General features: G+C 36.5%; 1 long non-coding RNA gene across 4 annotated transcripts in view; it reads right to left on the reverse strand.

The window, feature by feature from the left end:
• Positions 1-212: 212 nt before the first annotated feature.
• The window catches only part of LOC110222465 (uncharacterized), a 90935-nt gene continuing 74195 nt past the window's right edge, over positions 213-16952 (reverse strand). For 3 of the 4 annotated variants that reach the window (XR_013487785.1, XR_013487784.1, XR_013487786.1), the window contains exons 3-6: positions 13553-13625; positions 11973-12009; positions 6230-6291; positions 213-436 (exon numbers count right to left, since the gene is read on the reverse strand). This is a non-coding gene — a long non-coding RNA (uncharacterized LOC110222465). The remainder of the gene's footprint in view (positions 437-6229; positions 6292-11972; positions 12010-13552; positions 13626-16952) is intronic. The other variant, XR_002328389.2, reaches the window with a different exon arrangement.

The raw sequence follows: 16952 nt of genomic DNA on the forward strand, positions 1-16952 counted from the left end.
ATCCCAGAAATGGAAATATAAAGTATTATCAGCTGCTACTCGTGCCTTGGGCAGAAAAAAGAAATATAGCTTGTTCACTAGGAAGAGGAAAAGAAGAAAATAGCCTTCTTTCTCCTAGGTAGTCATATGAACCCATCAGTTAGTGCTGGTTATCCATTATAAGAACCCTGTGTAATCCATCTATATCTGGATAAAGAAGAGTAATGAGAAAATTTTATGACACATCATTTGGTTTATTTAATTCTGCAAATTCAGAGTAGACTTTAACCCATCATTTAAATTTGGTACTGCCTGCAGGTAATGTCCACAGAAGGCCTGGCACAATTATTTACAACCAGAGATGTACGGGTAATTGTTTAACATTCTGCTCTTCGAAAGGTGTGACAAACTTTTTAGTTTAATCTCCATTATTAAGATTTTTAATCACTGTTTAAGCCTAGAAAATAAAAAAAGCAAGAAATTAAGCCTTGATTGATAGCTGTTTGTTAATTTCTGACTTATACATTTTCATTCTAAAAACTTAACTATTTGCATTGGAGAATTGGTTCAAGATAACTCTAGCACATTCCTGCTTTTAATCCTGTGGTTCTATCTTCTACTCTCTCCATAAATTCCTAATTCACAGTACCATCAGATTATTATTCCAAATTTTTTTAACCATAACAACAACTCACTTTTCCAAAGCTCTTTATGATAAGGTATTATTATTGTTAAATAAATAATAAAATATTATCATTCCCATTTTACAGGTGAGAAAACTAAGGCTCACATAATTCCCTCCAATTATACAGTCAGAAAGTAGCAAAGCTTGGTTTTAAATCCTTTGGACTTAGTTGGGGAGGGGAGGACAAAGGAAAAGGACAAACATTTATTTAGTGCCTATTCTCTTCTAGGCACTGGGCTAAGAACATTACAAATATTATCTCTTGGAAGACTTCTGAAATAAGTCCTGTTCACTTTCCACCATTCTATGCAGCCCCATGTAGACTTCTAACTTATAAATCTTCAATGTTCTCCATTGCCTACAGGATAAAGTTCAGAGTTATTAACTTGGCCTTCAAGGCTCTCCATAATCTTAATCTGATCTGTTTTACCATCTCTATTTCCCACTACTTTTCAACACAAGTGCCCTCTAGCCAGGCTGGTCTCTGAATTGGTCTCTGGAACATGGTTTGTGCTTTCCTAATTGAGTGTTTACTCACGTTGGTCTCTGTCTTACCCCGAATTCTCCTTCTACCACTTCAACTCTGACCCATCCTTCAAAGCCTAGGTCAAGTCCCCTCTTCCTCTGTGAAGCCATCTCTGATCATCCTAATGACTTTTCCTTCCTCCAACTCCAATACTATTTGTCTGTGCTACACATTTGACATGTCATATGCTACCTTTAGTCCAATAATAATTTATTACATACCTACAATATGCAAGGCATTATACTAGATGCCAAGGACAGAAAAACAAACCCTGGCCACTACTCCTCTGTATGTATTGTCTTCCCCTATTAGAATAGAAGCCCCTTGGGGCAGCTAGGTGGTGCAGTGGATAGAGCACCTGCCCTGGATTCAAGAGGACCTGAGTTCAAATCCAGTCTCAGACACATAACACTTATTAGCTGTGTGACCCTGGGCAAGTCACTTAACCCTATTGCCTAGCAAAAAAAAAAAAAAGACTGTAAGCCCCTTGAGGACAGAGACTATCCTTGTTTTTGTACTGTATCTCCAGCTGCTAGCACAGTGCCTGACACAAAATTAGTATTTAATAAATGCTTTTTCATTCACTTATTCATTTATGACAAGGAATTTACACACAAGGACCTCATGCTTCCTAAAGGAGAGGGTATAACACGTACCGGTTAGCATGATACAAGTTAGGCAATGACTGGTGCGAACACAAAAGATTAAGGCGTGGCACTCTAGGGAAAATTAATGAGAGATGGCCCAGTGGCTAGAGCTCTGCATTTGAGTCAGGAGGACCTGAGTTCAAATCTGGCCTAAGACACTTGACACTTGCTAGCTGTGTGACCTTGGGCAAGTCACTTAACCATGACTGCCTCAACCAAAAGCCAAAAAAAAAAAATTAATGAGAGAGTAGGGGAGAAGGTTATTGTTCCCAGTGGGGAATTTGGGTCATCTTACCAAACCTGAACCAATCAACACACCAAGCACCTCCATCACTACCAGCATCAGTGGCAGTCTTAGTAAAGAAGAACACTGTTGTTGTTCAGTCGTGTCCTGTTCTTTATGACCCCATTAGGGCTTTTTTTGGCAAAGATACCAGAGTGGTTTGCCATTTCCTTTTCCAGCTCATTTTACAGATAAGTACATTTAGATAAACAGGGTGAGGTGACTTGCCCAGGGTCACACATGTGTCCGAGGCCCAATTTGAACTTAGGTCTTCTTAACTCCGGGCCTGGCACTCTATCCACGGGGCCACCTACCTGCCCAGAAGAGCACAAACTGAAATAACTGGTTAATGCTCAACTCTAGAAAGTCCACGTGGTGTTAAGATGGACGATGGACAATGGACTCCAGACTCCAGCTCTTAATCCAGATTCTTCTCTGCTGGTGTCTCTCTTCCAGAAATCTCCACAGAAGCGTACCAGAAGCTTCAGTTCCACAGGGGGTGTGTTTGGAGGATTCTGAGGAAGATTTTCTCATTGGACAGTGAGCTGGTACAGTAGGCATACAGACCTGGAGTCAGGATGACCTAAGTTTGGATGCTACTTCAGAAACTTACTAGTTTTGTGATCCTGGACAAGTCATTCAACCTTACTTGGTTTAGTTTCCTTATCTGTAAAATGGAGCTATCTCACCTATTTCACAGGACTGTTGTGATTATCAAATGACATATACAAAATGCTTTATAGGCATTAAAGTGCTGTACAGCTGCTACCTATAATAATAATAATAATAATAATTAGTATTATCTCCATGGTAATAACAATGCAGGATTGCATTTGTTAAATGAGGATGCATTTCTTGGCAGTGAGGGATGCCTCCTTGAATTGCTAGATGGAAAGGTTATAGAGTCTTGGGTTAGGGACAGGAGACTGGCTGGGTAAAAATGGGATTGGTTTGAGGTGGATTGTACAATCCTGCATACAGGGGAATGGAGCTGGATGATTTTCAGGTTTTTGTTTATTTTTCCAATCAGTTAAACAGTTAAAGTTACAGTTAAACAGTTTAAACAGTTAAATAGTTTAAAGCAGTTAAACATTTAACAGTTAAAGGAAAAATTATTCCCCAAGAAGGCAAACAAATAGGATGATGATAAGTTCTGACCTGACACTTTACACCTTTATAGCAAGAAGGGCAGGACTTTGAGAGAATCCTTGTGCTTTCTTTTTTTGTGAGTCCTGAGTATAATACAGGGGGTCCAAAAAATTTTAATGCATTTTTAAGCTACCAAAGCTCAAAATTTTCTCACATTAATTTTTCCTAAAGAGCCATATCCTGATCTTTTTTTTTTTGCACCAGTTATGGCGTAACTGGTGTCATGTTAACTTGAACCTGTTATAATTTTTCTTCCAGAAAAATGTGAACTCCTTAAGCATAAATTCTACATCATGAATGAATGAAAAAAAAGGCATTTATTAAGTGCTTACTGTGTGCTAGGTACTGTGTTGTGTTATTTTAAAAGTCTGAGAGACAGTTTCTGGGTAATTAATCATTTTATTAATAATGCTACCATTTTATTAATAAAAGCATCGGTGACACTCTCAAATGACAAAGACCAATCATGGAGGTGTGTCAAACAACTAGTAAGTTTCTGAAGTAGGATTCAAACTCAGGTCTTCCTGACTCCAAGCCTATATACCTACAATGAAAAACTCTTCCTCAGAATCCTCTAAACACAACCATTGTGGAACTGAGGCTTCTGGTATAGTTTTGTGGAGATTTCTGAAGAAAGACACCAGCAGAGAAGAATCTGGATTAAGAGTTGGAGTTTGGACCCCATCTTTCATCTCAATGGTATATTTTCCCTTGGAAGAGTGGTTGCTCCTGAGGGTAGCAATCAACTCTGGTTGGTTAACAATTAATGAGAGAGAATGAATATTACAATGAGAGTGGGACCTAGTCTAATGAAGGGTTGAGGAATAGTAACTTCATGTCATTTACTTCTAAATTGCCTAGCCTTGGGTCATCTAATTAAAGAATTTATCCCCACCTAAACCTGTGCAGAGCACAATGGGCTTCCCACCTTAGATTAAATTCCTTGTAAAGTTGGGTGGGGTCTGAACACAATTGAGGAGAAAGTTAATTCAGTCTTATAATCAGCAATGTCCTTCAGAGACTGAGCTTTGAAATGAGGGCTTTAGAAAATGGAATGGTTGGTTATTAACAATCATTTCTCTCAATGATAAGTGCTATGGATACAATACAAAAATAAAAACAATCTTTGTCCCCAAGATACTAATAGGGGAAGACCATACATATAGAGGATGATGGCTTTGTGTTCTTGGCACCTAGGTCAATGTTTTACACAATGTAGATATGTACACATTAAAGCTATAGAAGCTTCAAACTTCACTAAGACTTTTGGGATACCCCATATATCCGTGCTGTTCATTACAATGAATCACTTAGAGCACCCTTTGGCTGGATGACACTGTACAGTTCTAGACTGAAGCAACAGCGTATAGTTTGACCTACTGGCTATGGAGGAATCCTGATTGTAGAGAACAGTTGAAAGTAGAATGACTGATTTTATACCCAGTTTTTTGAAAAAATATTATTACCTCTACCTTCTCTATGATCCAACTTTTTAGAAAAAGGTTTATTGATTCATTTTTTTTTACATCACAGTCATCTTTCAATATTCAAATCTGTCCTCACCATTGAGCTCTCCTTTGTAATTAGTGGGTATGGAGAAGGATGAAAAACAAAGGAGAACAAGCATTTATTAAGTGATTACTCTGTGCCAAACATTATGTTAAGCACTTTACAAATACTGTTTCATTTGATTATCACAACAGCTTTGGGAGGTAGATGCTATCATGATACTTATTTTACATTTGAGGAAATTGAGGCAGACAGAGGTTAAATGACTTGCCCAGGGTCACACAGCTAGTAAGTGTCTAAGGTTGGATTTGAACTCAGGTCTTCCTGACTCCAGACCCAGCATGCTATCCACTGTGCAACCTACTTGACTCTGGAAAGAAAATCAGTTCAGTATAATGGATACCATGAGCTTGTCTGACAGTGTAGACAATATTCCATACCCATTGTCCTCCACCTTTATAATGAAAGGAGGTAGGTGTTTTACTATTTGTCTCTTGGGATCAAGATTGATCATTACAATTACTCTTTTTTAGAGTTCTTTTCATTTATATTTTAGTCATTGTCTAATATTCTTCTGGTTTGACTTGAATTCCTACTATCTGTCATTTCTTGGATCTGATCCATAACTGTTACATATAAATCCTTTAGCAACTTCAAGATTCATTTACTGATAACTGGACTGATAACTGGACCAAAATCAAAGAAAACGTTTTCTTTCTTTTTCCTCCAAAGGACAAATTTATTTATGTGCTAATGAAAGCAGGAAACATATTAGGGCCCATAAAAATTATAATACGCACTGAATAAACTTTTCCCCAAAGTTCCGTATAATCTTATCCACTTAGAGCAAGAGGTAGGTTGAGTTTCTCCTGAAACACTCCTCCGTGACTTTTCCGTACTCTCCATGGCGGCTCTCATGGTCTGTCTTCTGACTATTTTATGTCCTTCACAACACTTAGCCCACAATTATCCTCTGTTACTAGCAGATGGCACTTCATAGCCTCTTCTGCTTCAAAGTAAACATTTTCTAAGTGAAATTCTTATGCCTAGGCAAGCGTGTTCAAACTGACAAAAGCATTTGTCATCTGACCCAAGGACCCAGGTCATTTTTCAGTGCCTTATGGGCTGGTTGCTGTCCTCATATCCCTCTTTTCTCTGTTTCTGAGAACCACCAGGGTCACAGATTTAGAGGTAGAAGGCATCTTGGAGTTCACTCAAACCAATTTCCTCATTTTGTAGTTTCTTTGAAGCCATACAGTTTACAAGTGGCATCATGTGGTCACATATACTTCTCTTTCGCACCCCAACCCCACCATCTGCCAAGATCTCCTCCCCCACACCCCACACACCTAACACATCATAAGAATCAATTTGGTAGCATGCTTTTTCCAATGCCTGGTCTAACCTATGCCAAACAAATTTAGTTATAAAGAGATTTTTTAAAAAAAAACCTGGTTTCCATAATGAACTTGTAGATGTGTAGGTGTCTTTCTTGACAGTTATAAATGTTAATCTGTAGGAACAGAATATGACATTATTATGGTTATTGAAATATGAGATCCTCCATTCAAAGCAGATTATATACTTATTAGCAGTTAGCTTGCTTTGGCTTTGTACAAAACTCCTGGCAAACTGGAATGATCAAAGTCAAGGGATTTAAAAATTAACAACTTGTTTGGTTTTGAGGTTGGCCTGGGTCACTTAGTTCACTCTACAGGCCCCTCTGTTATCCTTCCATTTAAATCCCTTTTAGTAACTAAAATCTTTTTTTTTCCCCTGAAGGCAGCTTGAAGAGTGCTTTTCAAAGCAATTGTTATGTTATCAAGATGTATCTTCCTTGTCAGTTTGAAGAAAAGTTTGCAAAAGAACAAAAGGCAATACACAGTGGGTTCATTCATATTTGACCAAAATTTAATGAGAGAGGTTAGACTGTTTTGGAAACTCTCTGACACTTTACACACTGACCTCAGCGTGCCGGGAAAAATTACCAAAGCTTAGGTTTCACTCATGTTTAGGATCTCCCCAAAAGTCAAGTTTAGTGCAATCAGTAAGCATTTATTAACCATCACCTGTGTGCTAGGCACTGTGCTAAGCACTGGGGAGTCAAAGAAAGGTAAAAACAGTCTCTGCTGTCAAGGAAGTCACTATGTACAAACATGATATATACGAGACAAATTAGAGATAATCTCAGAAGGAAGGGATTGTCATTAAAGGAAATTTGGAAGGGCTTCTTGCAGAATGTGGGATTTTAGCTAAGCCTTGAAGGAAGCTGAGGAACCCAGGAGACAGGAATGAGGAAGGAGGGCAACAGCCAGAGAAAATGCTCTGAGTCTAGAGATGATGCAGGTTGTTCCAGGAACAGTAAGGAGACCAGTGTCACTGGATCTTAGGGTAGATGAAAGGGACTGAAGTGTGTGAAGATTAGGAAGGTAAGAAGGGACTGAGTTTTGAAGGATTTAAAAAGTCAAACAGAGGATTTTATATTTGATCCCAGAGGCAATAGGGAGTCACTAGAGTTAATGAATAGGGAGTGACATGGTCAGACCTGTACTTTAGGAAGATCACTTTGATACTCCCCAAAAGTGGGGAGTAGAAAGACTTAGCACTTACTATGCAGAAAATACCATACTAAGTAAATGCTATATATAGATTGGTTTCTCTGTATTTAAGTGAATATTATATATTTAGATGACTGCATCCATCCTGAGAGAGATATTCCCAACCTTAGAGGCAATTTTTGAGTTCAAAAAGTCTGGGGATCCTGATTTCCATAGTTGGAAATAACTATACATAACAAAGAAACAAAGGCCCTCGCTTGATTTATCTAGCCACAACCTATTTTAAATGCTGTGGGCCCATAGCTACCATGCTGCTAAGGTTGAAGTAAAGGTGCCACCCCCTGTCTGCCTCGCTCACAGCAAAGTAGAGCTACTTGCCATACAGAAGAGTTGAAGGAAGAAAGTAAGTCAGAAGCATTAATGATGGTTTGTGGATATCCCATATATTAAGCATATAGTATTCTTTTGTGTAGTGATAGAGGAAATAAATATCTGTCCTATACCTGATTTATATTGTGTATTAAGTACTTTTCCAAGTCCCCCTTTTCAGGAAATCCTAAACATAAGCCACGTAAAATGAGCTGCAGATGGAAATGGCAAACCATTCCAGTATCTTTGCAAAGAAAACCCCAATGAATTCAAAAACAGTTGGACAAGACTGAAAAATGACTGAACAACAATAACAAAATAAGCCAAGCCTAAGGTTTAGGTAATTTTCCCTGGGGCTTTGGGGTTGGTATAAAAAGCACCAGAGAGCTGGAGAAAGATTCAAACACTCTTATTAGAGGCCAGACACTCACAGGACTGAACTCAGTGCATGAATACTTGAGTACTCAGGCCAAGAAGACCTCTGGTGAAAAGGGATCGGTTAGAAGCCCTGTCTCCCAAAGCCCATCAGCAGAAGTTATTATTGTTAAAATAGCATCATATGTTCATAGTCTTTGATTTAGGAAAGGTATTAGAAATTTGTTCAGTGCTCTCATTTTACAAATTGAGAAAGTAAGAATCAAAGAGGTAAAATGATTTGCCCAGTTTTGCCTCTTGTAATGTAATAATTGCAATATGAATAAGAATATTTAATACTAATATAGTAAATTAATCCTTGCAAAGCACTTTATATATGTTGTTTCATTTGATCCACACAAAGACCCATGAAGTAATTGCCATTATTCTCCCCATTTGTCAGTTGAGGAAACTGAGACTTAGGTTAAAAGACTTGCCTAAAGTCATAAAAACATAAAACTATAAAACCATAAAACCATCTTGCAACAGAATTCTAAGAAAGGCCTTCCTGATTCCAAGTCTAGAACTCTATCTGCTATGCCACTTTGATGAATGTTGAAAGCAATAAGAAGTGCTGAAACTCCTGATTATGGAAAAATAACTTCATTCCTTTATCTGTATATATATAATATGTAATACTTACATCATAGGTAAAAAAAAAATGTTCATTTGAGTTACAGAAACATTATTATGTTTCACAGGCACTGTTTAACTCTGGCTTCCCCCATTCAAAAGGTTAATGAATTCACATTTTAAACTTTTGAAACTTGATTTAGTCATATTTATTATTCCAGCTGCATCTTATGACAAATGTCCAAATGCCAAATTTCCTTCTCCACAGAAAGCAACTCCATTTTTCTCGCGTATTTCTTAGTCATGTGCCTTTTGTTCCTATGTCATCAACTGGTGATATTAGCATTACATTTCTCAGAATGTGCCACTATTTATTACAAGGGGCTACTGTGCTAGAAGATTGGTGGATTGCCAAAGTGGTTTTCATCCTAAAATTGACACCAAGGATTCTGGGAACTCTAGAAGAGTAGGTCTAACTTTCATATCAGGCACATTTGTGGAACCTGTAATAAAGTAAAACCAATGAACACCTGAATCACTATCCTAATGGGGAGTTAAATCTACATAATCTATAAGCATACTAAGGACTTATAAGTGATTACTGTCTTTTGTTTCTGAAAGAGAAGTAATGTCTGAATCTGTTAGTATTTTATGGAGTAACTTTGTTTTTGACTAGATTCCACAAAAAAAAGGTTATTTTAAAAATTAGAATCAATTTTGAGCTAGAGGAAAAGTTTTGCCATGAATAGAAAACTGGAAACAAAAGGTAGATGAGAATAAATTCTTCTTTGAGTATAGAAGTCTAAGTCACCAAATGCCCTGAGTATTAGTGCTAGGGTCAGTTTTGTTAGATAAATGTATAAATATTCTTCATGTTTGGGATATTTGATAAATAGAAATTCAATAGAATCATGAATATATATTGAAACAAAATCTTCAAATGATTAGGTTATTTCTCTCCTCTGTTCCCACCTCTCAAAAGATCATATATCTAAAGGAGCTTCAGGGACCATCTAGTGCAATGGCTTTTATCCTGGGGCCCATGAACTCATTTTTAAAAATATTTTACTAACTATTTCCAAATAATTGGTTTAATTTGTAATCCTTTGTATTTTAATATGTGCATTTAAAAATCATTATTTGGGACTTCCAGGGGCAGAACCAAAATGATGGAGTGGAGGAAGCACTTGACTGAGCTCTCCCAATATTCCCCTCCAAACAACTTCAAAATAATGCCTCAAATTGAATTCTGGAGTGACAGAGCCAACAAAAGATTAGGGTGAGACATCTTCCAGCCCAAGACAATTAAGGAGGTCAGAAAGAGAGATGACATCCTGTGGAGGCTGACCCAGAGCCCATGTGGATGAAACAACAGTGTTGGGACTACATGGTGGTGACAGAAATAGCAGCAGCTTTGGGAGTTATTAAGCCAGAGAAAGTAAGGGATCCTGGCAACCAGTCAGAAAGAGAATACAGGGAACTCATGTGGCAGCACTGAACATAGGATTAGACCTATTTGGCAACTCCATTACCTATACCAAATTCTGGGTCAGAATTCAAGGGTAGAGAGAAGCAATTTTGGTCAAGAGGGAGCAAGAACCCTAAGGAGCAATATTGGTTTTGGTCACAAGGGAGCTGGAGTCTTGAGGAGCAGTATCAAATTTAATCCCAAGGGATCAGGAACCCTTCCCAGGTGAGGACCAGAGTGTAGATCAGAATAACAATGACCACACACACCTCTCCCCAAGTTGAGCCTTTTTGAAAGCATTGAAAACTTTCAACCCCCAGCACTAGCTCTAAAAGCAGCAATGAAAAAAAAAGCCTGAAGCTTGAGACAGTATCCCCCACTCCCATGCTTTAAGATAAGACCCAAATGCAACTTTAACGTAAGACTCAAAATCAAGAAATAGAATGGGAAAAGGAGGAAACAATACAAAAAGAATGTGACTATAACAAGCTTCTATGAAGACAGAAAAGATCAAGACATAAGTTCAAGGTAGACTTCAGAAAAACCTGGAAAGACTTATATGAACTGATGCTGAGTGAAATGAGCAGAACCAGGAGAACACTGTACACAGTAACAGCCACATTGTGCAATGACTGACCTCGAGAGACCTAGCTCTTCTCAGCAACTCAAAAAGACTCATGATGGAAAATGCTATCCACATCCAGAGAAAGAACTTTGGAGTCTGAATGCAGGTGGAAGCATACTGTTTGTTCTCCTTTTCTTGATATTGTTTTGTTTTGTTTCTTCTTTCTCTTGGTTACTCCCACTAGTTCTAATTCTTTACATCATGACTAATGTGAAAATATGTTTAACGTGAATGCATAAGTAGAGCTTATATCAGATTGCACCGGTTTTGGGGAGGGGGGAGGAGAAGGTGAGGGAGAAAATTCAGAACTCAAAATATTATGTAAGTGAATGTTGAAAACTAAAAATAAATAAATTAATCATATATATAATATATACACACACACACACACACACACACACCACACACACACACACACACATATATTTTAAAAAGACACAAGCTCAGAAGAAGACAATAAAGACAAAACAGCTATAAGCAAAGCCTCAAAGGAAAAAAATTTAATTGGATTCAAGACCAACAAGGATTCCTGGAAGATCTAAAAAAATGATTTTCAAAACCAAATAAGAATGATAGAAGAAAAAATTGGATAAGCAAATGAGAATGAAGGAAGAAAATTATGAAAAGATAATTAATAGCTTAGTAAAAGTGGCAGAAAATAATACTGAAGAAAGTAACGTCTTAAAATGTAGAAATGGCCAAATGCAAAAAGAAGTACAATAATTCATCAAAAAAATTCTTTAAAAATTAGAATTGGGCAGATCAAAGCTAAGGACTTCATTAGAAATAAAGAAACAATACAATGAAAACAAAAGAATGAAACAGTAGAAGAAAATGTAAAATATCATATTGTAAAAAACTGACCTGGAAAATAGATTGACGGAAGACACTTTAAGAATTAATTATTGAACTACCAGAAAGCCATGATCAAAGAAATAGCTTAGATATCATATTTCAAGAAATTATCAAGGAAAACTACCTTGGTATCCTACAGTCAGAGGGTAAAATAGAAATTGAAAGACTCTCCCTATCACCGCCTAAAAGAGATCCCAAATGAAAACTCCCAGGAATATCATGGTCAAATTTCAGAGTTCTAAGGTCAAAGAGAAAATGCTCCAAGCAGCCAGAAAGAAACCATTCAAATAAAGTGGAGTCACAGTCAGGATCACATAGGACTTAGCACTTACCATGATAAAGGAGTGGGGGGCTTGGAATGTTATATTCCTAAAAGCAAAAAAGTTAGGATTACAACCAAGAATAACCTACCGAGCAAAATTAAGTGTACTTCTTCAGGGGAAAAAATGGATATTTAATGAAATAGAGGACTTTTAAAGCATTCCTGATGAAAGACCAGAGCTGAATGGAAAATTTGATCAAATAGAAGGCTCAAGAACAATACAAAAACGTACACATGGAAGAGAACACATGAGGGACTCAAGAAAGTTAAACTGTTTATATTTCTTTATGTGAAAATGAAACATATAACATATAATCTCCCATAAAAAAGGTACACATGAAAGAGCTTTTTATAGAGGAAGAGGGGGAAGAAAGGGAAGGCAATGCTTCAAACTTACTCACATTTAAATTGGTTCAAAGAGGTGAAAATATATATGCATATGTATATATGTGTGTATATGTACATATATGTATGTTTATGCACATACACATATACACACACTCAATTAGTAATAGAAATATATCTTACCCAGCAAGGAAGTAGGAAGGGAAGGTAATAAGGGAAGATGAGGTACTAAAAGGAAGAGAGAATAAAAGATGGCAGTGGTTAGAAGCAAAACAGACTGTAGAGGAGAGACAGGATAAAAAGAGAGAGAAAAGGATAAATAGAAGAAAATAAGATTGAAGGAAATGCATGGTTAGTAATCATAACTGTGAATGTGAATGGGATGAACTCACCCATAGAACAGAAGCACATAGCAGAGTGGATTAGAAACCAGAATCTAACAATATATTGTTTTATAAGGCACACTTGAAATAGAAAGATACACAGAGTTAAAATAAGGGGCTGGAAGAGAATCTATTATGCTTTAGATGAAGTAAAAAAAAAAAGTATGTAGTAGTAATCATGATTTCAGACAAAACAAAAGCAAAAATAAACCTAATTAGAAGGGATAAGAAGGAAAACTACATCTTACTAAAAGGCACGATAGAAAATTAAGTGATGTCAAAACTAAATATATATGCACTAAATGTACAACATTTAAATTCTTAAAGGAAAAGTTAAGTGAATTACATGAGGAAATTGACAGTAAAACTATGCTAGTGGGGGATATCAACTTTTCCCTCTAAGAGCTAGATAAATAACTATAAAATAAATAAAAATAGATATGATGGAACTTTGAAGAAAACTGAAGGGAAATAGAAAGGAGTAAACCGTTTTCCCAGCTATACATGGCACCTTGACAAAAGTTGGCTATAAAAAAACCCTCATAAACAAATGCAAAACAGCAAAAATTTCAAATGCATCCTTTCCAGACCATAATTCAATAAAAATTACATTTAATAATGGACCATGGAAGCATAGATTAAATTTAAGTGGAAACTAAATACCTAATCTAATTGAGTTGGTAAAAAAATAAATTATTGTTTTTGTTTTTTCAGTTGTCTTTGACTCTTCATGACCCCATTTGGGGCTTGATTGGCAAAGATACTAGAGTCTGTGCCATTTCCTTTTCCAGCTTATCTTACACATGAGGAAACAGACAAACAGGATTAAATGATTTGCAAAGGTCACATAGCTACTAAGTACCTGAAGCTGGATTTGGACTTAGGTCTTCCTGATTCCAGGCCCAGTGCTCTATCTACTGCACCACCTAGCTGCCCTACAAATCATAGAAATAATTGATAAATTAATTAATTAAAGAGAATGGTAACAATGAGACAACATGCCAAAATTTGTGGGATGCAGTGAAAGCAATACTTAGAGGGTACATCAATAAGAGAGAGAAAGAGCAGCTCAGTGCAACTTAAAAACAAACTAGTTAAAGAATAAATTTAAAATCCCCAAGTAAACATCAAAATGAAAGTCCTGAAAATCAAAAGAGTGATTAATTAAAGTGAAAGTAAAAACAAAATAAAACAAAACATTGGATTAATAAATAAAACTAGAAACTAGTTTTATGAAAAATAAAATAAATAAACCATTGAGTAATTTGATTTTTTTAAAAAGGAAGAAAACCAAATTACCAGTATCAAAAATGAAAAGGGTGAATGAATCACCAATGAAAATGAAATTAAATCAATTATTAGGAACTATTTTGCCCAATTATATATCAGCAAAACTGATGACCTAAATGAAATGGATGAATATTTATGAAAAAATAAACTACCCACATTAACAGAAGAGGAATTAGGATACTTAAATAACTTAAGGGGAAAAGAATTGAATAAGCCACATATGACTTCTCTAAGAAAAAATCCTCAGGACAAAATGGATTTACAAGTGAATTCTACCAGACATATAAGGAACAATTAATCCCAATGCTATATAAACTTTTTTGAAAAAATAGATAAAGGAGTCCTACCAAATTCCTTTTATGACACAGATAAGATTGATACGTAAACGAGGGAGAGAAAAAATAGAGAATGAAAACTACAGACCAATTTCCTGAATGAATATTGATGCTAAAATTTTAGCAGTTCTTTTTGCTAGGCAAAAAATTAGAAAGGAGGTGATGCCCATAAGTTAGGGAATGGCTAAGCAAGTTGTGGCATATGACTAGAAGTATGGTATCTGATGAAATACAATTGTACTATAACAAATGAGCAGGATGGTTTTAGAAAAACCTGGGAACTGATATGATATGAACTGATGCAAAGTGAAGTCAACAGAACTAGGAGAACATTGTACACAGTAACAACAATATTGTAAGAATTAGCGTCTGTGAAACTTGTGAAAACTTGTGAAAATTAGCAACTTAACTAAACTGATCAAGACAATGTTCTAAGACAATTCTAAAGTATGCATGATGAAAAATGCTATTAATTTCCAGAGAGAGAAAAGATGAATTCTGAATACAGATTGAAGCACACTTTTTTAACTCTATTTTTTGGGATTTTTTTGTCTGTGCATTCTTTTGTAACATGGTTTTATATGAAAATGTTTTGCATGAATTTGCATGTGTAATTAATACCAAATTGCTTACTTTATCCAATAGGGGGAAGGTGTTGGAAGGAGGATTGGCTCCACAAAAGAGGCAAACCAGCCAGAGATGCTAAAATCAACAAGGTTTTAATATGGGCATAATTTACTTAACTCAAGAAAGACATAAGATCTAACTTGAGAGAGTCCCAGGGGCATGAGGGTGGGGACACAGAAGGAAGAGCTCAGGGCAAAGGATATACATGGGTCACAGTCAGCATTCTAAAAGTAGAGGTGAGGAGGTAATGTGTTCCAGGCCTGCTTCTAAGGGAAAGGGGAAGGAAACCTTGAAAAATGCATGGACACAAGATAGCATTCCATGAATGAAGAATAACAAGTAGTCCAGTTTGGATAGACCATAGCATCCTATACGTGCAAAACCCATAAGATGGGTTTTTCTTCTCCATTTTTTTCATTTTAGATGTAGCAAATTCAAGATTCAAGATTCAACCTTGTAAGCTTAAGCAACTGAACTACTTGCAGGTCTAGGGACAGAGTCTGCAGGGCAATTGGCGGCCAGCTGGTCTACCTCTGAGTCCTGAGAATTAAGAAGTATTTGTCAGGACAAAGCCCAGACCAGACCAGCGGTAGCAGAAACAAGGTTCAATGAACAGTGATGACACATTTGAATGCAAAGTTGTAAGACTAATACTATGTAGAAACTGTGCAAAGTCTTAGCTAACTGAGAAACTGAGGTGGCATGTGGGAATGAATGTTTGTGAAGAGTTAAGAGGGAAATTTTACACCTCTGTATACTCATGCTTCCATTGTTGATATAGCTTAAAGTGTTACCATATAGATAGTGTGTAGTCCACATGGATTTTCTAAGAAGAGACTTTGACAGTTATCTTGGTAATCTTTCCCATCCCTCTTCAAGTGAGACCAAAGACAAAATATGACTCCAGAGGACCAATGATGAAGCCCACTACCCTCCTCCTGATAGAGAGCTGATGAACTCAGAGTGCCAATATACTTTTTGGATATAGTCAAGGTTGGAATTTGGATATGGCCAAATAGCTAATGAGAGAGAGAGAGAGAGAGAGAGAGAGAGAGAGAGAGAGAGAGAGAGAGAGAGAGAATAAATGCTTATTCATTGAAAAAAATGTAAAATAAAATGAATTTTAGATGAGAAATATTGTTTTGACATCTAAGTAGAGAATAAATTGGAAAGAGGAAAGGCTTGATGTAGTGAGACTGGTCAGGAAATTATTGTAATATTTGAGGTGATAAGGGCCTCAAGTAGAGTGGTGGCCATGTGAATAGAAAGAAAGGGATGGATTCAAAAGATGTGGAGGTAAACTTAACAGCGCTGAACAACCAATTGGATAAAGAGACAGAAGAGGAGGGAGAATTAAGAGTTGAAATGAGACAAGATAGAAATTAGAAATAAGACATAAAAGCTCCATGCATATTTCTTATGGGTGAAGTTTGACAGGTGGTCATCAGGAGTGCGCAACTAGTACTGTCTTGATGCCAGAGAAATCAATGAAGGCCTCTTAGCATGTTAGAGGACCTTCTGTTGTGAACTTCTGGGAGAACAGGAATGAGAATCTCACAGGATAGGCAGGTTTAGATGGGTTGCATTTCTGAATCTCTAAAGGAAATTTCCAAATCTATGCAATCACAGATCTATTTGAGTATTTGAGTTCACGTAAAACCAAAAAAGTAAAATATTTTTAGAAAACAGTCATGAAATTATTCAGGTACAGTGAGTCTTCGAAGAGTCTTCAAATGGTCAAGACACTCAAGATGAAAACATATATCAATTCAATTTAATTCAACCAATAAGTGTTAAGTAACAACTATTTTCAAGGCTCTATAACTTAGAAATATAAAGATTTTTTGCCATCCTTGCAATCCAAAACTTGCAATCCAAAAGAGGCATGCACGGTGTAGACAAAAGTAGGCAATGTGCAAATCAAATATAATAGATGTTTAATAGAGGTGGTATATGCAAGAGCCAGGAAAAGATTCAGCATTTGCCGTTTTCCAGAAGGAAAAAGCCCTT

This window comes from Phascolarctos cinereus, unplaced genomic scaffold (assembly GCF_003287225.1).
Source record: "Phascolarctos cinereus isolate Bilbo 61053 unplaced genomic scaffold, phaCin_HiC Scaffold_726;HRSCAF=1367, whole genome shotgun sequence".
NCBI classification, from domain to species: domain Eukaryota; kingdom Metazoa; phylum Chordata; class Mammalia; order Diprotodontia; family Phascolarctidae; genus Phascolarctos; species Phascolarctos cinereus.